Source organism: Eucalyptus grandis, chromosome 6, assembly GCF_016545825.1.
Source record: "Eucalyptus grandis isolate ANBG69807.140 chromosome 6, ASM1654582v1, whole genome shotgun sequence".
In the NCBI taxonomy this organism is placed as follows: domain Eukaryota; kingdom Viridiplantae; phylum Streptophyta; class Magnoliopsida; order Myrtales; family Myrtaceae; genus Eucalyptus; species Eucalyptus grandis.
The window spans coordinates 44,611,930-44,635,825 of NC_052617.1; the positions used below are offsets into that span (position 1 = coordinate 44,611,930).

At 38.5% G+C, this 23,896-nt stretch overlaps 1 pseudogene; it reads right to left on the reverse strand.

The window, feature by feature from the left end:
* Positions 1–308: 308 nt before the first annotated feature.
* On the reverse strand, positions 309–23,465 carry LOC104452090 (annotated as a pseudogene).
* Between the last annotated feature and the right edge of the window lie 431 nt (positions 23,466–23,896).

Sequence of the window (23,896 nt, forward strand, 5' to 3'; positions counted from 1 at the left end):
AGAATACGGCCCCAGGAATTAAGTTTATTTCCTTATAAGACCTTGACTCTGTAGTCTTCGACCCTGAGGAAATGACATCTCTGGTTATTTAAACTTCCCTTTCGGTGTTCAGCTTCATATAAACTTTTCTTTTCCATTAAAATAAGACGAAGTATTAATGCAGAATGCTAAGACAATAAGACATTTCAATGTTTGTAGTTGGAAGTGTTCTACAATGTGCGACAATTTGAGGGGACGAATCGTTCCAGTTTGCGGGTGTACACTATTGGTGATGCCACTCTTTCACATTCCAGCACTTGGCTCTGCCATCCTCACAACGTATACAAGTTGCCATAGAACATATACTTCTTCAGATCAGAGAGGTCAGAGATCATCGCGAAAGCATCTTCTACCGAACAGAAAATGCTGTCAAGGTAACCTCAATAGGAGAGCATGTTCAGGCTTGGCTTACACAAGCATTGGCGTGAGGCCCTTTTGTTTTGCCGAAAAATCCGGGCTCTTTTGGGGCATACAGTGCCATATCGCTTCCCAGCATCAGAATCACCATGTACATGGTTGGCCTGTCCTCGGGGCATTTCTGGACACATAAAAAGCCAATGTGTATGGTCCTCATGAATTCTGATATGTTATATGAGTTACCGACTACCGGATCAATAAATTCAATCGATCTTCCTTCTTGAAATAGTTTCCACGCCTGACCGCATCAAAACCAATCCATTAAAGGGTAGTTCTTGATATTCAGTGAACCAAAAAAAGAAAACAGAAGACAGAATTTCGAACTTACATGTCCAAGAAGATTCTGAGGGTGATCTGGGTGAGAGAACCCTCTATTTCGTGTCCCACTAATTATCTCCAGCATCAAAATGCCGTAGCTGAACACATCCGACTTTGCTGAGAAAACTCCATTAATTGCATACTCAAGGGACATATAACCACTGCACAAATAAATCCACCAGGTACAATGAACTTGATATCTATTTGATCACAGACGTTGCAGTGATTTAAGTGCTTACTATGTTCCAGCCACTCGCTTTGTGCATGCATGTGACTCATTTCCTCCAAAACTTTTAGCAAGCCGGAAATCAGATATCTTAGGATTCAACTCACAATCTAGCAAGACATTGCTAGCTTTTAGATCTTGGTGAATTACTCTCTGCCTGGAATCTCGGTGAAGGTAAAGAAGACCCCCAGCTATTCCACTGGTGATGTGAAATCACTCACTCCAATCAAGCAGCTTCCTCTCTCCTGATCTGCAGAAATTCAATTCATGTACTTCAAGTAAGGCCTGCACAATTCATTACTGCAATTTGAAGAAGACAGATGAACTGATTCATGCTACGAAATGTTAATCTTATAGAGTTCATCAATCTTTATGCAAGGTCTTAGAACATAGAACTTCATTACAGCATGCTCAAGAGATGTTGAGCATCATGAATCATGACAGAAAGCAAAACAAAAATAAATGTATCCAAGCTTTTGTTGGGCATTTATTCGTGTTTCAGCAACATTTCTTTCTGAACGCAGCATCCTAGAAGCTTCACAAGGTTTCTGTGCTGAAGCCTGGCAAGGTGTAAGGCTTCACTTCTGAACTCATCTAGTCCATGGCCTAAACTCCTTAAAAGTTTCTTCATTGTAATTTCTTGACTGTTCTTCAACATACCCTGAAAATAGTCATAAATTGTAGGACTACTTATTTTGTTCACAGGTATTTTTTGGTCTTTAATATTCAATTTATCTCTCCTCTTCTTTCACATTCTCAAATCTTGTAGAAATTTCTGCACAGTTAAACCTAAAATTTCACAGAAAGTGATTATGTTTGTATTAAATTGACAGAATCAGAAACTTTCTTTTTCATCATATTCTTCCAATGTAGTTAAATTAGGTGAATTATCCTCCCAATGTAGTTACATTATGCTATGTCCCAGGTTGCAAGGTAGCAAATCCATCCAACATTTGCCAAGAGAGCCAAGGCTATTCAAAATGAATTCTTTTCTGGGATTGATCAGAACTGATATATTGCTGAGTGTTTGAGGTGCAAGTGCAACTGCTTTTGTGCAATATGTTGAGACAGTGCGTCCATGCTATTTAACAGAAGAGGGTAGATAGGTGCATATTCCATTTTTGGATGGCATAATGTATTTTATACAGATGGCTTGCACTACTTATTACCCTGTAGACAGGTCAAAAACCACCATTCTTCAAGCTTGTTATCTGTTGTAAAGTTGTCCCACCTACATTGAGGGAAATAGAATGTTTTCCTCAGTAAGGTCACACAAGAAAAAGAACAAACTAATCAACAATTCAGTGGATTTGCAGGGACCCACAGAAGGAAGCTATCTATGCGTTACTTCCCCTTGTGTTCGAAGAATTTATTCCAAGTTTTCGAAAAGCCATTTAACCATTTCGAGAGAATTGACACCCTTCTGGTTAGAGACTGCGATCATTAAGACTGTTTTATTTCCAAATCAGACAGAACGATAGATATCTGACATGAAATGAAATCTTCAGCAAGTTGCATATTTTCAGATTCTTCAGCCATTGCACAACATAGGGCCTGCACAATTATTTTTGGTTGAACCGATTCCATCATTTCGGGCATTTCTCTTTCAAGCAACTAGGCATTTGGCCAGTGACAAGGGTGGGTTGAGGGGTAGAGTCGAGGTCAGGGTCAGATTCAGAACCTTTTGAATGGAAGTTTATGCAGGAAAAAAAGGTAGAGATTTTTATTTTTTATATAGCTTTATTTACTGAAAAAAAAGAAATCAAAGTATGGGGTTTGGGACATTGCAAAAATTTGCAGCAAGCTGAGGCACATACAATTTTAAATTCTAGCCATGGTGAACCTTTGTCTCTAAATTCTACGAGCCGAAATAAATGCATATAGAGAGTTTGAAATCAGTAATATTCTAGCGAAAGACTTCGTAGATATCATTGTCCTGCATCATAGCCATTCGAAAGCTAGCAGAAAGCATCGAGCAACAGTTTGCACATTACCAGAGAAAAGTGAATCATCATTAAAAAATTTACCAGAGAAAACTGAGTTAAAAAGTCTAACTTGCAGGTGCTTCATCACGGCCTTCTTTTTCTGAACATACACCATCAGACTGAGACTTAGGAATTGCAGCAATGCTACAGATATCAAGCCTAAGATCAGCTTCTCCTTCTTGCTTGAGTGACCTGGACTAAAGAGAACCGTCGGAGCACAAAAAACATTGAGACTCACAACTGTTAAAGCGTACAGTGAGGGCGTTACACGAAAGTGTGTAACGCCATCTCTCATCAAGGATAAGGTGTAATGCAGGCAGTTATTAATCCTAATTAGCCCATGAATTATTAGTCCGAGCTTTTAAGTAAAGTAGATTGACAGACTCGGATTTGGGCTCTTTATTGCCTGTTGAGAGAAGGAATTGGGCTCTACTGAGCTTCAAACAAGAAATAGGATTTATTGAATATTAAAATAGAATTGTTCGGTATCCATATTTTGTTCCTGAGGCATTTCTGTCTGTGTTTATTGACGGGGAAATTTTCTCGTTGGTAGCAAAATAATACCTGGATCCACATCAAACATCCAAACATAGAGGTCTTGCCCACCTTCATTGCATTCTCTAATATCAGTCAAGTCCCCAAACCACAGCAAACATCCATTTCCTCCACCTTCAGAATCTAAATTAGAGTATGCTGTACAAGAACAGTTCCTTTTGCAAGCTTCTCCAAATTCTTGAAGATCCATACTCCTGTCAAACCAGGAGCTCCGTGTGTCTGGCAACTTTCAATCAGAATACTTTCTGAATATGTCTCTTTTACAGAGTGTTTATCCCAACATAACCAATCTGGTTCAATGAATTCCAATTTTGTGGGACTTTTGGCAAAAATCGATTCAAGCATTTGCACACCGGGGACATATTGATGTTGCAGCTAGCATAGGCTTCACAATATTTGTAAAGGTCGCAATCATCTGATGGTCCAACAAGATATAGAACCCAATTCTGTGTTTGGTCAACCCATGTGAAGCTCTGCACAACACCATCTGGATTCAAGTTCAAACGGGATATCGCTGACCTATTGAGGAGTTCGTAGTGCTCAGTCAGAACAAGTTCATACTTGTAGTTCAGATTTGGGTTCATATTAAGCATTTCACAATGTCAGACACCAATCCATGGTCCTAACCTAGACTTGACAGCAGAGCTCTGCTTAAGAAGTATCTGGGGAAACCCATTTGGGTCAAGTTGGTATGAGAAATTACCTGGCGAAGGATAATCTACACTCTTCCAAGACGTCAGAAAACAATCAAAGCCTGTAATTCTGTTCCTCTCTAACTTCATCCCCGCCAGAAAATTATCTGTTGGGTAGTCAAAACTCTGCCTTAGGAAATGATCAGAACCAGTATTGCCTAAATCTCTCACTACAAGATTCCCCGAGTCCAGAAGTTGAGCAACTGGATAACGTGAGGGCATTGATGAGTTGGAAGACCAGATTTCACTCCCAAGAAGGATGAGACTTCCTGTCTAGTGATCTTCAGAGTACCAGATGAATCAGTGAGTGGACTGACTCTGTTGGCAACCCATGCTACTTTGATGGGATTTATTTTCTTGTACCATATTCGGAGGTAATGCTTTGCAGGATGATGGAGGCTCAAGAATCCTAGTTCGAAGGTCCCCCAAGCTGAAACTATGCTCTTGCCATGTTGCATTGATTGATCCATAGTTAAAATGTCAAGTTCACCAGAAATCCCTGTGATAGAGGATGAAGTAAAGTACAAAAGAATAATCAAGGCTCCTACCACTGTTCCCATGCTGATTGAACCTGCAAATTAACCAGAGAATAGAAATGTTTGAAGACCAGGCTGCCGTCTCAGAAATTCTATAAGTATCAAGGGGTCATCTTCATTATATTTGACTTTGGGAAGTCACTAGAAAAGATTCTTAAAGAGACTAACATTCCAGTGACAGAAAAGCTGTGCATTACAGCCCCTTCTGCGGGTAATGACACTCTTCCAAGTCTTCATGAACATTTTCTTCATTGAACCTTTGAACAATCAACACCCAGGAAATTTATGTAGTAAACTAACTTGAAAAGTTGAATAGACTCTCTGGACTGTTAGAAATCCATCATGGTTTTGTATCTTTCAAAAATGACGTGAAGACTTGTACCTATAGAAGACCAATCGACTTTCCTATGCTATGTGTCTTAATGTGGGTAAATAAATCTGACTTATGCCAGTCATCACTTGATGACTCAAGAATGGCCATCGAAGCAAATTTGAGAGCAAGCAGAGTTGACAGGCTTAAGGTTGTGGACTCTAACTCAGCTTCCCTCTTGGCTCCCACAAGAGACGAAGAGTTCCCAGATGACATAGTGAAAAAAAGAGGCAATTTTACCACTGGCTCCCCTTCCAGCATATGATTCTGCCATCTTCATAGGTATACATGTCGTCAAATTCAGAAAAAGAAAAACAATGTTGACCAGTCACGATCGATAGTGCCAAGACCATGGCCAGCTTATGCTTCTTTAACATTTGTAGTAGATCTAAGAGAAGGAAGAGCATACAAATCAACAACTATAATTAGTTATTGCAAGGGCCTAAAACCTTTTACTACCTGATTTTGAGGCAGCCATCCTGATGTATAAGTATTGCCTGTTTTGATTGTACTCTCTTACGTCCATAAGCTCTCCAAACCACAGCAAGTGACTACTTCCTGCCCTTTTGATATCCAAGTTTGAAAAGTCATACAAGAACAGTTTTTCTTGCAAATTACTTTGCATTTTTTAAGATCTATTGTCTTGTTAAACCAGGAAGCGCGTGTATCTGGCAATCTCACCCCCAGAATACATCACAAATATGATTACAATTCAAGGGACTTCTCACACACCAATTTGACCAATCCACAATTTCCCATTCTTGAGAAAACTTCGGTGTGAAGCCTTTCAAGCAGCTACACACGGCACGCATCAACTGCATCGGTACCATAGGCACCACAAAATGCATAGGTGACACGGGTTTCTATTGGAAAAGTGAGATGATCCTTCCAACCCTTTGCTCAGTCAATCCAAGTTTTGCGTCCTAGAATGCCATTTGAATTTAATACCAAATTGAAAACGATCGAACTGTTAAGGAGCCCAGCACGTCTCCTTCTTATTGTGCACAAAGCCGTACAAGATGGGTTTGGATTAAAATTAGGTGATCCACTATCTAGTCCTGACCTGAACGTGATAACAGAGGCCTGCCTTGACAAGAGCTGTAGGACTCCATTTGGGTCAAGTTGGAATGTGGAATCATCAGGAGCGGAATCGTCAATGCTTTTCCACGATGATAAATAGTGTCGAACCCTGATGTGCTATTCTTCCCTTCTTCATACCGGCTAGATGTAATATTGACCGGTTTAAAAGGCTGGGAAGAAAATAGAGGAAATTTGAGTTATCAACGAAGAAGTAAAAGTGCTCAGGTTAGTCGTAAAGGACCGGAGAGCACCCGCATGAAAGAAAAGGAGAAAGAAAGGGGAAAAAAGGAGGGAAATAGGGCTTTTGTGCATACATACCACAGCAAGCAGCCACTTCCTCCATCTCGGATGTTTAAGTTCGAATAAGCCATACAGGAACAATTTTTCATGCAAACTACTTCGCATTCTTGAAGATTCATGCCCTCGTTAAACCAGGAGGACCACTTCCCTTGAAGTAATTCCGGTGTTTTTTCCATGCCAAGTAATTTTAAATGCCGGTTAATGAGGGCAGGGTGATTGTCAAGGTTATGCCTGGATGCAACACCCTACACAAAGGGGAAAAGGCAGACCCGGCTGTCCATCAAGAGGGGGACGGAGCCTCAAACTCTTACACCCTGAATCCAACATGGATGAGGATGACATGACCATCCTTCCACCCGACAAACGTGACCTCGAACCACCATAATCCAACTCCCAAAAGCTCCCACGATAATGCTCTCGCTCTAACGACCATTAAGTGAAGGACTTGAAAAAATTGGGATAGAGAAGCATGAGCAATCACAAGTACATATCTTAAAAGTAGATCAAACCTCCACTTTACACATTTAGAACTAAAAAATATTACTCATTTATGTCAATCCAACATATAACAAATTACAAAGCATGATTTCTCACTTGTCCATAATATCAAAACAAGTATCATTGGCTCGATTCAGTAGTTGAACTTATCATATTACACATCAATAGTTCATTTCATTAATTAAACTCGTATTACACACCAATCGTCTATTTTATTGATCAATCTCATAGCACATTAGATCTTAAGACTCTAGAGGTGACTCCCACAAAACCACATCATCGTGTAGCAGTTAGTTCTTGAAATGGCTCTCACGAAATTATGTTAATAGTACAAGTTTCTAGAAGTGGTTCACACGTAATTATGTTATTGTATAGTACTTAACCCTTGACCACAAGACTCTAGAGGTGGTTTGCATTATCGTGTAACACTTAGTTCTTGATCAATACATATCCATGGCACAATACTCTAAAGGTGGCTCCTACGAAATTACGTTATCGTGTAATATTTAGTTCTTTATCGATCCATATCACAATTGGCTTCACAAACCAAAATATAACTTTTCACCAATTAATTATCTCCACAAAACCAATTTAGAATCCATATCATAAATTGGGTTCACATAATGAATCAAATTATATTTTATAAACCATACTCAAGTCAACGCAACTCTTTCACAAAAGGGTTCCGCAAACCCAAAATATATCCCCTCTCTCAGACATTCACAATTCATTTTTCACCTCATTTCAGAATTCATATCTTAAAGGACCTCTTCCATAAATTGGTTTGCAACTTTTACAACACCTTCCATAACACATTCCTCAAACCATTCTCAAATGAATAAAGCGTAATAAATGTCTTGATATGAAATTATGCATCAAATATGCTATGATGGTATTTTTTGTCTTTTAGCCACTTCACAATATGCATATAATATACCTTATACTTTTTATTTTTGAAATATGAGTTTACAAATTAAAAAGAGAGACAACACCACTCACTTGGATATACCCCAAACCAAATAACAGAGCTCACTCGAATTAATGAACTTGTTGTCCTATCATAAGTGAGAAATAGCATCAAAATCAAGTAAAACGTTATTTCACTACAGCTTGACTAAACTAATCTTAAAAGCTAACAAAATAACTCTTATGCATCAACAAATTGCTCACCCAAAGCGAATATTCAAACCTAAACTCAACGCGAAACTTGCTTGCAAAATCCTAAAATTTCACTCCACCAAAACTATTGCGCCAAAATGATATCCGTCATAACCCATGGCTCTACAACTCCATAAACCCTCATTTTCATTAAATCCCAAAGCTCATAACTCAAAAATTGGATTTTGCAGCTCGATTTTTTCAAAATTCTGAATTTGAGTCCTAAATCCGAAAAATACTTCAATGGGATGAACAACAAGGATTAATACTTCAATTGGCAACGCATCCACGACGGGCACGTGCAAAACCCCTCTTTTCTTTTTCCCTCCTTCCTTTTCCTTCTTTCCCTTATTTCTTTTTGCGCGCACGAGCTCTCAGGCGCTCTGTTTCTTTTCTGCCGAGCATCCCCTTTTTCTTCCCCCTTTGTTGACATGTCAACCTCCTTTTATTTTATTTTTTTTGTTTTTCTTTCTTTGACTTTTCAACTCTCTTTTCTCTCCCCTGTTCTCATCGCGCGAGCTCTCGGCTTAAAAGAAAAGGGCCGAGTCCTTTTTACCCTTTTTACTATTCTCAGACTTTTCAACACTGAATTTTTTTTTTTTTCGGGCCCATCACTCTTGACTTGGTCAAGATATTACTCAAACTCTGGTTTCAAGGTCTCAGAATATGTAATCTACACAAAAGTAAACAGCTATCTCCAAACAACCAACTATATCCAAAATAGTTACATCTTGGCCAAGGACTAATACCAAAAGAATACGGCCTAAAATCCCACGTTGAAGCTCTCCTCCTAAGTTTCACAGGGTAAGGAACCACCCTAGGAATTAAATTTATTTCCCTAAAAGACCTTGACTCCGCTGTTGTCTCCGGCTATGAGGAAATGACATCTCTCTGGTTATTTAAACTTCCCTTTCGGTATTCAACTTTGTATAACCTTTTCTTTTCCATTAAAATAAGACAAAGTATTAATGCAGAATGCTAAGACAATAAGAAATTTCAATGTTTGTAGCCGGAAGTGTTCAACAATGTGCAACAATTTAAGGGGACGAATCGTTCTGGGTTGCTGTGTAAATCATTGGTGATGTCTTTCTCTCACATTCCAGCACTTGGCTCTGCCATCTTCACGACGTGTACATGTCGCCATAGAACATATACTTCTTCAGATCAGAGAGGTCAGAGATCATGGTGAAAGCATCTTCTACCGAGCGGATAATGCTGTCAAGGTAACTTCATTAGGAGAGTATGGTTCGGGCTGGCTTACACGAGCATTTGCGTGAGGCCCTTTTGTTTCGCTGAAAAATCCAGGCTCTTTTGGGGCGGACAGTGCCATATCGCTTCCCAGCATCAGAATCACCATGTACACGGTTGGCCTGTCCTCGGGGCATTTCTGGACACATAAAAGGCCAATGTGCATGGTCCTTATGATTTCTGATACGTTACATGAGTTACCGACCACCGGATCAACAAATTCAATCGATCTTCCTTCTTGAAATAGTTTCCACGCCGGACCCCATTAAAACTAATCTATTAAAGGGTAGTTCTTGATATTTAGTGAACCAAAAAAAAAAAAAAAACAGAATTTCAAACTTACATGTCCAAGAAGATTCTGAGGGTGATCTGAGTGAGAGAACCCTCTGTTTCTTGTCCCACTAATTATCTCCAGCATCAAAACACCGTAGCTGAACACATCCGACTTTGCTGAGAAAACTCCATTAATTGCATACTCAGGGGACATGTAACCACTGCACAAATAAATCCACCAAGTACAATGAGCTTGATATCCATTTGATCACAGACGTTGCAGTGATTTAAGTGCTTACTATGTTCCAGCCACTCGCTTTGTACATGCTTGTGTCTCATTTCCTCCAAAACTTTTAGCAAGCCCGAAATCAGATATCTTAGGATTCAACTCACAATCTAGCAAGACATTGCTAGCTTTTATATCTCGGTGAATTATTCTCAGTCTGGAATCTTGGTGAAGGTAAAGAAGACCCCGAGCTATTCCACTGATGATGTGAAATCGCTTACTCCAATCAAGCAGCTTCCTCCGCTCCTGATCTACAGAAGTTCATTTCATGTACTTCAAGTAAGGCCTGCACAGTTCATTACTGCAATTTGAAGAAGACAGATGAACTGATTCACGCTAATGAATGTTACTCTTATAGAGTTCATCAATCTTTATCCTATTGGTAAATGAGCAACGATTCCAAGTTTAGTTTTTGTGAGATCTCATGTCATAAGAATGGAGACACCAGTACAATCATCTCTGATGACTGTTTGCAAGGTCTTAGAAGATCGAACTTCAGTATAGCATGCTTAAGAGATGTTGAGCATCATATATAATGACAGAAAGCGAACCAAAAATGAACGTATCCAAGCTTTTGTTGGGCATGTATTCATATATCAGCAACATTTCTTTCTGAATGCAGCATCCTAGAAGCTTCACGAGGTTTCTGTGCTGAAGCCTGGCAAGGTGTGAGGCGTCACTTTTGAACTCGTCTAGTCCTTGGCCTGAACTCCTCGAAAGTCTCTTCACTGCAATTTCTTGATGGCTCTTCAACATACCCTGAAAATAGTCATAAATTGTAGGACTACTTATTTTGTTCACAGGTATTTTTTGGTCTTTAATGTTCAATTTATCTCTCCTCTTTTTTCACATTCTCATTTCTTGCAGAAATTTTGCACACAGTTAAACCTAAAAGTTCACAAAAATTGATTATGTTTGTAGTAAATTGACAGAATCAAAAACTTTCTTTTTCATCATATTCTTCTAATGTAGTTATATTAGGCGAATTATCCTCCCAATGTAGTTATATTATGCTATGTCCCAGGATGTAAGGTAGCAAATCAATCCAACATTAGCCAAGAGAGCCAAGGCTATTCAAAATGAATTCTTTTCTGGGATTGATGAGAACTGAAATATCGCTGGGTGTTTGAGGTGCAAGTGCAGCTGATTTTGTGCGATATGTTGAGACAGTGCGTCCATGCTATTTACCATAAGAGGGTAGATAGGTGCATAATCAATCCATTGATGCATAATGTATTTTATACAGATGGCTTGCACTACTTATTTTACCCTGTAGACAGGTCCAAAACCGCCTTCTCCAAGCTTGTTGTCTGTTGTTAAGTTGTTTGTAGCATTAGCTATTGTGGCAAATTCAAATAACCGTAGCTCTGGATCTTCTCCCGAGCATTCCACATTTTCAGATCCTCCCAGTGATGTACATATCCCACCTACATCAAGGAAAATAGAACGTTTTCCTCAGTAACCTCACACAAGAAAAAGAACAAACTAATCAACAATTCAGTGGATTTGCACAGACCAACAAAAAAAGCTATCTATGCGTTACTTCCCCCTTGTGTTCCAAAGAATTTATTCCAAGTCTTCGAAAAGCCATTTAACCATTTCAAGAAAATTGACACCCTTCTGGTTAGAGACCGCGATCATTTAGATTGTTTTATTTTCAAATTTGATAGAACAATAGATAAATGAAATCTTCAGCAAGTTGCATAATTTCAGATTCTTCAGCCATTGCACAACATAGGGCCTGCATAATTATTTTTGGTCGAACCGATTCGATCATTCCAGGCATTTCTCTTTCAGGCAACTAGGCATTTGGCCCAGTGACAAGGGTGGGTCGAGGGGTGGAGTCGAGGTCAGGGTCAGATTCAGAACCTTTTGAATGGATGTTTATGCACGAAAAAAGGGTAGAGGTTGTTTTTATATAGCTTTATTTTCCCAAGAAAAATCAAAGTAGGGGGTTTGGGACATTGCATAAAATTTGCAGCAAGCTGAGGTACATACGGTTTTAAATTCTTCAGCCATGGTGAACCTTTGTCTCTAAATTCTACGCGCCGAAATAAATGCATATAGAGAAAGTTTGAAATCAGTAATATTCTAGTGAAAGATTTCGTAGGTATCATTGTCCTGCATCATAGCCATTCGAAAGCTAGCAGAAAGCATCGAGCAACAGTTTACACATTACCAGAGAAAAGTTAATCATCATTAAAAAATTTACCAGAGAAAACTGACTTAAAATGTCTAATTTGCAGGTGCTTCATCGCGGCCTTCTTTTTCTGAACATACACCATCAGACTGAGACTTAGAAATAGCAGCAATGTTCCAGATATCAAGCCTAAGATCAGCTTCCCCTTCTTCTTGCTCGAGTGACCTGGACCAAAAAGAGCCGTTGGAGCACAAAAAAACATTGAGACTCGGAACTGTTAAAGCATACGGTGAGGATGTTACACGAAAGAAGTCCCTCATCAAGGATAAGGTGTAATGAGGGAAGTTAATAATCCTAATTAGCCCACGATTTATTGGTTTGAGCTTTCAAGTAAAGGTGGATTCAATTAAATATGTTTACATACTGGGATTTAACCTCTTTGCTGTCTCTTGAGTGAAGGAATTGGGCTCTGCTGAGCTCTGTTAAAGCTCAGAAAGCAACAATCAAAACAGAAAAATTTCTGTTGTTTGAGAGAGAGAAAAGATAAAAAAAAAAAAAAAAAAAAAAAAAAAAACAGAGCATAAGACTTCATACGTCTTGTGCAAAGTAAAAAACTATCGAGTACAACAACTAAATACAAAGTAAAAACTGCTCACAGACATGCAACACATAACTGCACACAAACGTGCTATTAACTTCCTAGAAAATAGCAAAAACACTAACTGCATAACTTAATTTACTTGGCTGTTTTTTATAAAAAAAAAAAACAGAGGAAAACAGAGGAAATATGACTGAAAACGGCAACTCGAGATAATTCCAACAAACTCCTCCTTGGATCGATTCTTCGCTATAGATTTCTATTTTCTCTCTTAACGGCTAAAATCTTCCAGCTGAAGTGATTTTGTGAACATATCTGCAAGCTGATCTTCAGATTTGCAATAGACCAACTTAACTTTGCCACTTTGTTGCACCTCACGCAGAAAGAAAAATTTAACTTTGAAATGCTTGGTTTTGCCATGGAAAACTGGATTCTGTGATATTACCGAAGCAGCCTGATTATCCACATTAACTTCAATGCAATCACTAGAATTCAACCACAGATCCTTCATTATCTTCTTCAGCCACAAAGCTTGATTTGCAACTGTAGTAGTTGCTATAAACTCAACCTCTACAGTAGACTGAGCTACAATCTCTTGCTTTTTAGAACACCAGGAGAAACAAGCATAACCAAAACTGAAACAATATCCAGATGTACTCTTCATGTCATCTACTAAACTAGTCTTGTTACTATCAGAAAACCCTTGCAAATTAAACTTCTGACATTTCTTAAACTTCACACCAAAGAACAATGTTCCTTTGAGATATCTCAAGACCCTTTTTTGCTGCAACCAAATATAACTGACTAGGACTACTCATAAACCTGGATAAAACACTCACAACAAATAAAATATCTAGTCTAGTTGCTATAAGATATATGAGACATCCAATCAGACTTCTATACATAGAAGCATTTACTACATCTGTTCCATCATTCTTCTGCGGCTTCTCTTTAGCAGCCATATGAGTGCTTACACTTCGACAATCTTCCATCTGAAACTTCTTTAAAATTTCCTTCATGTATTTTTTCTGACAAATGAAATCTCATATGAAGCCTATTTGACTTCCAAACCCAAAAAATATGCCATCTTTCCCAAGTCTGACATCTCAAAACCTGCAAATAGATCTTGCTTCACCTTCTCTATTAATTCCATATCATTCCTTGTCACTAATAGATCATCTACATAAAGTGACAGAATTACAACATTGTGATTCACCTTCTTGACATAAAGAGTGAACTCACTTAAACTTTTTACAAAGCCAAAATCCTGCAAATATCGATCTATCTTCCCATACCAAGCTCTTGGAGCCTACTTCAGTCCATATAGAGCTTTCCTCAACCTATATACACTCTTTTCTTGGCCTTTGATACTTGAAGCCTTCGGGTTGTTCAACAAAATCTCCTCCTCAAGCTCTCCATTCAGGGAATGCGGACTTGACATCTAACTGAAATATAGGCCACCCCTTCTCTGCTGCAATAGCTAACAGTAGCTTTATTGTATCAAGTCGTGCAACAGGAGCAAATGTTTCAAAATAGTCTACTCCCCATATTTGTGCATAGCCTTTCACCACTGGTCTAGCTTTGTGTTTATTGACAGAACCATCAGGATTAAGTTTTGTTCTAAACACCCACTTAACCCCAATCACATTCTTATCGATGATCTCGTCAACAAGCTCCCATGTGTGGTTTTTCGGATCATTGCAATCTCCTCCCGCATTGCTGCAATTCACCTCTGATCCTCCTTAGCTTCCACAAAGTTAGATGGTCCGAGCATTGCCACATTGCTTCTTTCATAGATTTCAGCAAATGACCTTGTGCCTCTCACTGGTAAATCATCCATACTGTCTTCCAATCCATCTATAACTTCATCAACCTCCACATCTGTTGCAGGTTGTTTTTCGAACTACTGCTGTTCTGCACTCTTTCCTTCCATCCAATTCCACTCATCTTCCTCTAGAAAAACAACATCTCTACTTACATTCACATTTTCTATCATAGGATGAAAAATTCTATAAGCCTTTGATTAGAGACTGTACCCGATGAAGATTCCAAGCTCTGCTTTCTTATCCAGCTTGTCTCTCTTGACCTCGGGAACATAAGTGTAACATAAACACCCAAAAACCTTCAAATTTTTCACAGAAGGTTTAACATCATACCAGATTTCAAAAGGTGTTGACCTTTCTAAGGCCTTTGTGGGCAATCTGTTCAACAGGAACACTACAGTATTAGCTGCTTCAGTCCAAAACTTCTTAGGTAACTTCTTCTCTTGCATTATACATCTAGCCATCTCCATAATGCTTGTGTTTTTCCTCTCACTGACCCCATTCTGTTGAGGTGAATAGGGAGCAGTGAACTGCTGCACAATTCATGCTTGCTCACAATTCAACTTAAACTTGTGAGCAATATACTCAAAACCATTATCAGACCTGAACATTTTAATTTTCTTCCCATTCTGATTCTCAACTAAGGCTTTAAACTTCACAAACACATCAGCAACTTCAGACTTGGCTCGTAGATAATAAATCCAACTCATCCTAGTCATATCATCAATGAAGGTAATGAAATACCTGCTACCATTGAGAGAAGACTCAGACATAGGTCCACATAGATCTGTGTAAACTAATTGCAGTTTCTCACATGCTCTCCAGCCTCCTCCTTTGAAAGGAAATCTGGCTTGCTTGCCAAGAAGACAAGTTTTGCACTGTGGAAATTCCTCCTCCAAACTTGGCAAGTCATCTGCTAAGTTATTTCTCTGCATAAACGACATGTTCTTCCTGTGAACATGCCCAAGTCTTTTATGTCATAGCTCTGCATTTTCTTCTTTTCACTTTAAAGCCATTTGTTGCATCTCTTGTGACTTGAACATGAAACTCTTGTCCTTCATTGGGATTCTTAACACTTCTTTGCTATCTGCATTATTAATAAGACATTCATTCCCTTCGAACTTCACTTTATAGCCCTTCTCAACTAATTGACTAACACTTAACAGATTCTGGTCAATGTTTAGCACAAAAAGAACATCATTGATCAGCTTCACCTCCTGATTTCCTTCAATAGCCACTGTACCCTTCCCTTGCACTTCGATATACTGTCCATTGAAAATTCTGTCTCAGGACTTGATTGACCTGTCTAGACTCCTAAACAGCTTCGAATTGCTAGTCATATGATTGGTACAGCCACTATCCACCAGCCATGCATCATTCCCAACAGAAGATTCAGAAAAAGAAACTACAAACAAGTGCTCTTCCTCAGTTTCATTCACTGCTACCTGTGCTTTTCCTACTTGCTGGTAATTTTTTCTTTGCAAATGGCTTCCATGTGACCCAACTTGTGACATCTTCTGCATTTAGCATCAGGCTTTCTCCAACATCTAAAAAACGGATTATTAGTACAACAACTAAATACAAAGTAGAAACTGCTCACATACGTGCAACACATAACTACACACAAACGTGCTATTAACTTCCTAGAAAAGCAAAAACACTAACTGCATAACTTAATTTACTTGGCTGTTTTTTATAAAATAAAAAAAAACAGAGGAAAACAGAGGAAATATGGCTGAAAACAGCAGCTGAGATAATTCCAACAAGCTCCAAACAAGAAATAGGATTTATTGAATGTTAAAATAGAATTATTCGGTGCCCATGTTTTGTTCCAAAGGCTTTCCTGTCTGTGTTTACTAACCGGGGAAATTTTCTCATTAGTAGCAAAATAGTACCTGGATCCAGATCAAACATCCTAACATAGATGTCTTGCCCACCTTCATCATATTCTCTAATATCAGTCAAGTCCCCAAACCACAGCAAACATCCATTTGTTAATATAATAGTTATTTCTTTTTGCACATGTTGTTGATTTGGTTTTTCAGTTATTAGAGTTAGTGGAGTCATGTGTGTTGGTTATTCTAGTTTTTTGGTGTTAGTGGGGCAAGTGCTTTATGGAGAACATGGGTAGTTATGGTGTGTTTTACGTTATGTATTTTGTCTTTTGTAAAAGACTTGACGTGAGAGAGTTAAAAAAAAAAAAAAAACTTTCGTGAGAAAATTGCAGCAGCAATATTTCCAATGGCCACCGACAATTTTGTTCAACCAGCAATTCCACGTTTTGATGGTCACTATGACCATTGGAGTATTGATGGAGAATTTTGTACAATCAAAGGAGTATTGGTCAGTTGTCGAATCTGGAATTCAAGAGCCACCAACGGGCATGGCTTTGACGGATCCCCGAAAGCGGAATGGAAGCTAGAAAGTTGAAGGACCTTAAGGCAAAAAATTATTTTTTTCAGGCTATCGATCGTTCCATCTTGGAGACTATTCTTTGCAAAGAAATTTCCAAGGATATTTGGGATTCTATGAAGAAGAAATATCAAGGCTCTGTTAGGGTGAAGTGTGCACAGCTTCAAGCCTTGAGAAGAGATTTTGAGACACTAGCGATGAAGGATGGAGAATCTGTCACTAGTTATTGTGCTAGAACAATGGAGATCAGCAACAAGATGCGATTCCATGGAGAGAAGATGGACGACGTTACCATTGTGGAGAAGATTTTACTTTCCTTGACATCAAAGTTTAATTATGTTTTTTGCTCAATTGAAGAGTCGAAAGAAATAGATATGCTATCTCTTGATGAATTGCAAAGCTCCTTATTGGTCCATGAACAGAAAATGAACAGAAGTTCAACAGTAGAGGAGCAAGCGTTGAAGGTTTCTACCAATACTCATTCCAACAATTTCAAAGGAAGGGGTAGAGGTAGAGGTAGAGGAATGGGAGATTGAGGAAATAGAGATGTTGGCAGGAATTTCAAAGCTAATAATGACCAATTTCAAGGCAAAGGCAGAGGACGGGATCCTAATAAAGCCAAGGTAGAGTGTTTTAGATATCATTAATTTTGTCATTATACATCTGAATGTTATACTAGGCTACCTAACAATAAAGAAAATGCAGAGAGTTCAAACTTTGTTGAAGAAAAGGAAGCAGAAACGTTGTTGATGGCTGTTCAAGATGAAAAGGAGCGCGAGTCAGATATTTGGTATGTGGATACAGGCTGCAGTAACCACATGAGTGGAAGTAAGTCTTCTTTTTCTTATATAAATGAAGATTTTCATTCTACTGTGAGTTTTGGGGATCATTCTACTGTGAAAGTGATGGGAAAATGTGATATTAAGATAAGAACCAATAATGGTTTTGTGGAAACGATCTCTAATGTGTTGTATGTTCCTGACTTAAAAAGTAACCTATTGAGTGCTAGCCAATTACAAGAAAAGGGTTATGTAATCACCATTCAGATGGGTGTCTGTGAAATTTATGATTCCGTTAGAGGTGCTATTGCAGTTGTTCCTATGAGTTCAAATAGATTGTTTCCATTAAATATTGAAAATATTCAGTCTTGTTTGATGGCTGAAAAGAAAGATTTCTCATGGCTATGGCATTTTCGCTATGGTCACTTGAGTTTTGGTGGATTGAAGACCCTCCAACAGAAAAACATAGTGACGGGTCTTCCTCAAATTACCGTTCCTTCCCAAGTCTGCGAAGAATGTGTTGTTAGCAAACAACACCGTTCTCAATTTTCAAAAGAAAAGTCATGGAGAGCAAAGGATGTTTTGTAGCTGGTGCATTCGGACATTTGCGGTCTTATAAACCCATCTTCTAATGGAGGTAAAAGATACTTAATTACCTTCATTGATGATTTTTCCAGAAAAACTTGGGTTTATTTTTTACGGGAAAAATCATAAGCTTTCCCCACATTTAAAAGCTTCAAAGCTCGTGTTGAAAATGAAACAGAAAGACCATTAAGACTCTTCGAACAAATCGTGGTGGTGAATATTGCTCAAAAGAATTTGAAGTTTTTGTGCAGAGCATGGTATTCGAAGAGAGCTTCTTGCTGCATATATACCACAACAGAATGGTGTATCTGAGAGGAAAAATAGAACTATTCTCAACATGGTGAGAAGCTTATTGGCAAGAGGAAGAGTTCCAAAGACTTTCTGGCTAGAAGCAGTAAATTGGAGTATTCATGTTTTGAACAGAAGGCCAACTTTTGCTATTCAGAATATGACACCTGAAGAGGCTTGGAGTGGGAGAAGACCGGCTGTAGATCACTTCAGAATCTTTGGATGTATCGCATATGCCCATGTCCCGGATGTGAAAAGGGAGAAACTTGATGACAATGCTGAAAAATGTGTTTTTCTTAGTGTAAGTGAAGCATCCAAAGCATATAAATTATTCAATCCACTAACAAAGAAGATTGTGACTAGCAGGGATGTTATTTTTGATGAAGAAAACATTTGGGATTGGAATAAGCAGCAACCTACCCAAGTTATTTATGACAATGATGCTGAACATGAGCAAATTTCAGCACCTTATATGCCCCAAAATTCATCAAATACAACTTCTACAACTGCTGGAATTTCATTAACAGGTGCTGAAATCAATGAAGAAGAAGCCCAATCTCTTCGCCGGGTTAGAAGAAAGCCTGCTTGGATGGAAGATTATGAGGTAACTGGAATTGGAGATTCAATTACTCACTTTGTCTTATTTTCATACTATGATCCTACAACTTTTGAGAGTGCTGTTAAAGAAGAAAAATGGCGAAAAATGATGGATGATGAAATTAATGCCATCGAAAGAAATGATACTTGGGAGCTATCCGATCTTCCGGATGGACAAAAAACCATTGGTGTAAAGTGGGTCTTTAAAACAAAACTGAAAAGAAAATGGTGAGGTTGACAAATATAAAGCACGTTTGGTAGCCAAGGGATACAAGCAGCAATATGGGATCGACTATACAAAGGTTTTTTCTCCAGTTGCGAGACATGACACGATCAGATTGGTGGTTACATTGGCGGCACATAATTCTTGGCCTATTTTCTAGCTAGATGTCAAATTGGCATTCTTGCATGGGTACTTGGAGAAACAGGTATTTGTCGAGCAACCCCCTGGTTATGTCAAGATTGGAAATGAGCATAAAGTTTATAGATTGAAGAAAGCTCTTTATGGGCTAAAACAAGCCCCTCGGGCTTGGTATAGTCACATTGAAACTTATTTTCTTAAAGTTGGTTTTTCAAAATGTCCTTATAAGCATACACTTTTTATCAAGATTGGAGATAAAGGGAAAATGCTTATTGTCTGCTTGTATGTTGACGATCTTATATTTACTGGAAGTTGTGATGGCATGTTTGAAGAATTCAAGAAATCTATGATGGATGAGTTTGAAATGTCTGATCTTGGTATGATGCATTACTTCCTTGGCATAGAAGTGGTACAATCGGATGATGGAATTTTTATTTCTCAAAAGAAATATGTGGGAGAAATTTTGGACAGGTTTTAGATGAAGAATTGTAATCTTGTAAACACTTCAGTTGAGTTTGGCTTAAAGTTATACAAAGATCATAAAGGGAGGAAGGTTGACAGCACACTTTATAAACAAATTGTGGGTAGTTTGATGTATTTAACTGCAACAAGACCAGACATAATGTATTATGTGAGTTTAATCAGTAGATATATGGAGAATCCTACACAAATGCATTTGTTAGCTGCCAAGAGAATCATTCGTTACTTGCAAGGAACTAGAGGCTTTGGGCTATTTTACAATAAGGGTGAGAAATATGATTTGTTGGGATTTACTGATAGTGACTATGCAGGAGATCAAGATGATAGGAGGAGCACTTCGGGTTATGCTTTTATGTTTGGAACATGTGCTATTTCGTGGTCATCCAAAAAGCAACCAATTGTCACATTGTCAAGTACAGAAGCTAAATTTGTTGCTACAATAGCTAGTGCTTGTCAAGCTATTTGGCTAAGGAGAATTCTTGAGGAGCTACAATTCAAGCAACCGGGACCTACTAAAATTTTTTGTGACAATAACTCGGCAATAAAACTCTCCAAGAATCCGGTGTTACATGGAAGAAGCAAGTACATTGATGTGAAGTTTTATTTCTTGAGAGATCTTAGCAATGATGGAACAATTGATCTAATCTACTGCAGGAGTGAAGATCAAGTTGCTGATATATTCACCAAGGCTCTCAAGATGGAGTCATTTGTGAAGCTCATAAGGTTACTAGGTGTTTGCACGGTGAAAAAAGTCGAGCCTTTAAACTGAATGTTAGCAAACATCAGTTTAAGGGAGGGATTGTTAATATAATAGTTATTTCTTTTTGCACATGTTGTTGATTTGGTTTTTCAGTTATTAGAGTTAGTGGAGTCATGTGTGTTAGTTATCCTAGTTTTTAGGTGTTAGTGGGGCAAGTGCTTTATGGAAAACATGGGTAGTTATGGTGTATTTTACGTTATGTATTTTGTCTTTTGGTTGTTCAGTACGAAAGATGAAATTTCAGCCTCATCTCTCCTCCTTTTAGCAATTTAACACCATTTCCTCCACCTTCAGCATCTAAATTAGAGTATACCGAGCAAGAACAGTTCCTTTTGCAAACTTCTCCACATTCTTGAAGATCCATGCTTCTGTCAGACCAGGAGCTCCGTGTGTCTGGCAACTTTAAACCAGAATACTTTCTGAATATGTCTCTTTTACAGTCCAAAGCGTTTATCCTAACACAACCAATCTGGTTCAAGGAACTCCAATTTTGTGGGACTTTTGGTAATTCAAGCATTTGCACACTAGGGACATATTGATGTTGCAGCTAGCATAGGCTCCACAATATGCGTAAAGGTCACAAACATCTGATGGTCCAACAAGATATAGAACCCAATTCTGTGTTTGGTCAACCCATGTGAAGCGCTGCACAAGACCATCTGGATTCAAGTACAAACGGAATATCGCTGACCTGTTGAGGAATTGGTAGTGGCAGTACATCTCCTGCTCGGTCAGAATAAATTCAAATGTGTACTTCAGATTCGGGTTCAAATTAGGCACTCCACCATTTCGGACACCAATCCACGGTCCTAACCTAGACTTGACAGTGGAGCCCTGCTTCAGAAGTATCTGGGGAAACCCATTCGGGTCAACTTGGAATGAGAAATTACCTGGAGAAGGATCATCTACACTCTTCCAAGATGTCAGATAATGATCAAAGCCCGTAATTCTGTTCCTTCGTAACTTCATCCCCGCCAGAAAAGTATCAGTTGGATAGTCAAAACTCTGCCATAGGAAATTACCTGAACCAGTATTGCCTAAGTCTCTCACAACAAGATTCCCCGAGTCCAGAAGCTGAGCAACTGGATAACGTGAGGGTATTGATGAGTTGGAAGACCAGATTTCACTCCCGTTTCCATCAAGAAGGATGAGACTTCCCTGTCTAGTGATCTTCAGAGTACCGGATGAATCAGTGAGTGGACTGACTCTGTTGGCAACCCATACTACTTTGATGGGATTTATTTTCTTGTACCATATTCCAAGGTAATGCTTTGGGGGATAATGGAGGCTGAAGAATCCTAGTTCAAAAGTCCCCCCAGCTGAAACCATGCTCTTGCCATGTTGCATCGGTTGATCCGTAGTTAACGTATCAAGTGCGCTGGAAATCCCTGTGATAGTAGATGAAGTAAAGTACAAAAGAATAATCAAGGCTCCTACCGCTGTTCCCATGCTGATTGAACCTGCAAATCAACCAGAGAATAGAAATGATTGAAGACGGGGCTGCAGTCTCAGAAATTCTGTAAGTATCAACGGTTCATCCTCATTATATTTGACTCTGGGAAGTCACTAGAAAAGATTCTTAAAGAGACTAACATTCCTGTAAAAGAAAAGCTGTGCATTATAGTCCCTTTTGCGGGTAATGACACTTCTAAAATCTTCATGAACATCTCTTCTTTGAACCTTTAGACAATCACACCTAGGAAATTATGTAAAACTTCGAGAAGTTGAATAGACATCTGGACTGTTAGAAATCCATCATGCTTTTGTCTCTTTCGAGAATGACGTGAAGACTTGTAGTTGTAGAAGATCAATCGACTTTCTTATGGTACGTCTCTTATATGGGCGAATAAATCTAATTGACCGACCAAAAAAAAAAAAAAAAAAGAATAAATCTAATTGACTCGTGCCAGCATCACTTGATGCCTCAAGAATGGCCATCAAAGCAAATCTGAGAGCAAGCAGAGTTGACAGGCTTAAGGTTATAGACTCTTAGATCCATTTGATAATGCTTCTATTTCAAGGAACAATTTCTTTTCAAAAATAGTATTTTTCTTCTAAGTAAAAGAACACATTTGATAATAATATAAAAATTTTATTTTCGGAATGAAAAAAGAAAAACAGGAATGTGTTTGGTACAATCCACAAATTTTTTATAACATAGAATTTTTTTAATTTCTTAATAATTTTTAAAGATTTTTTTCTATTTTCTTTTCTTATTCTTCCTTGCCACTACCGGCCACCGCCAACCGTTGCAGCTGCCGATGCCACTACCGTAGTGGGCAACGGCCCATGGTGGCCGGATAAAGCGCAGAAGTAGGGCACCAAGGAGGAAGAAAAGAAAAAAATAAAAAAATTATTTCTATAAATTATTCCCGAGATCAAGAAGTTAATTTTATATACTTTTTGTTTCTATTCCAAATCTATACCCCAACCACTATTTAATTCCGGGGTATAGAAAAATTAATTGAAGTAATCAAACGGATTTCTGTTCTTTCTTTATTTCAAGGGAACAAAAGAATGGAAAAACAAAAATATAAAAAATTGCCAAACATGCCCTTAGCTTCCCTCTTGGCTCCCCAAGAGGAAAACAGTTCCCAGATAACATAGTGGAAAGGAGGCAACGTTGCCACTCGCTCACCTTCCAGCATATGACTCTGCCATCTTCACAGGTATACATGTCGTTAAATTTGGAAAAAGACAAACGTTGCAGTATACATGCCCAGTCACGATAGATAGTGCCAAGATCATGACCGGCTTATGCTTCTTTTTGTTGGTTTGTAGCATACCTAAGAGAAGGAAGTGTTAGACTAAATCTAAATAAAAACTAACGATACTGATTTATCATTCACAAACAAATACGAGCATAAAACGGGAACAATTTTGCGAAACCGTAAAGAATCAACATATCTCTAGCCATTAATGAAAGTCTACAAATGCGGAAAATCCCAAAACTTTGAATGAATGCATGAAGCGTGATCAATCTGCAAATATGGAATCATCCAGTTCATAGGTCCTGGTCCACAAGCCAATACCTCTCAAAACGCGATGGTGTGTTTTTTATAGTGATAGGTTTTAAACTAGACGACTTGATT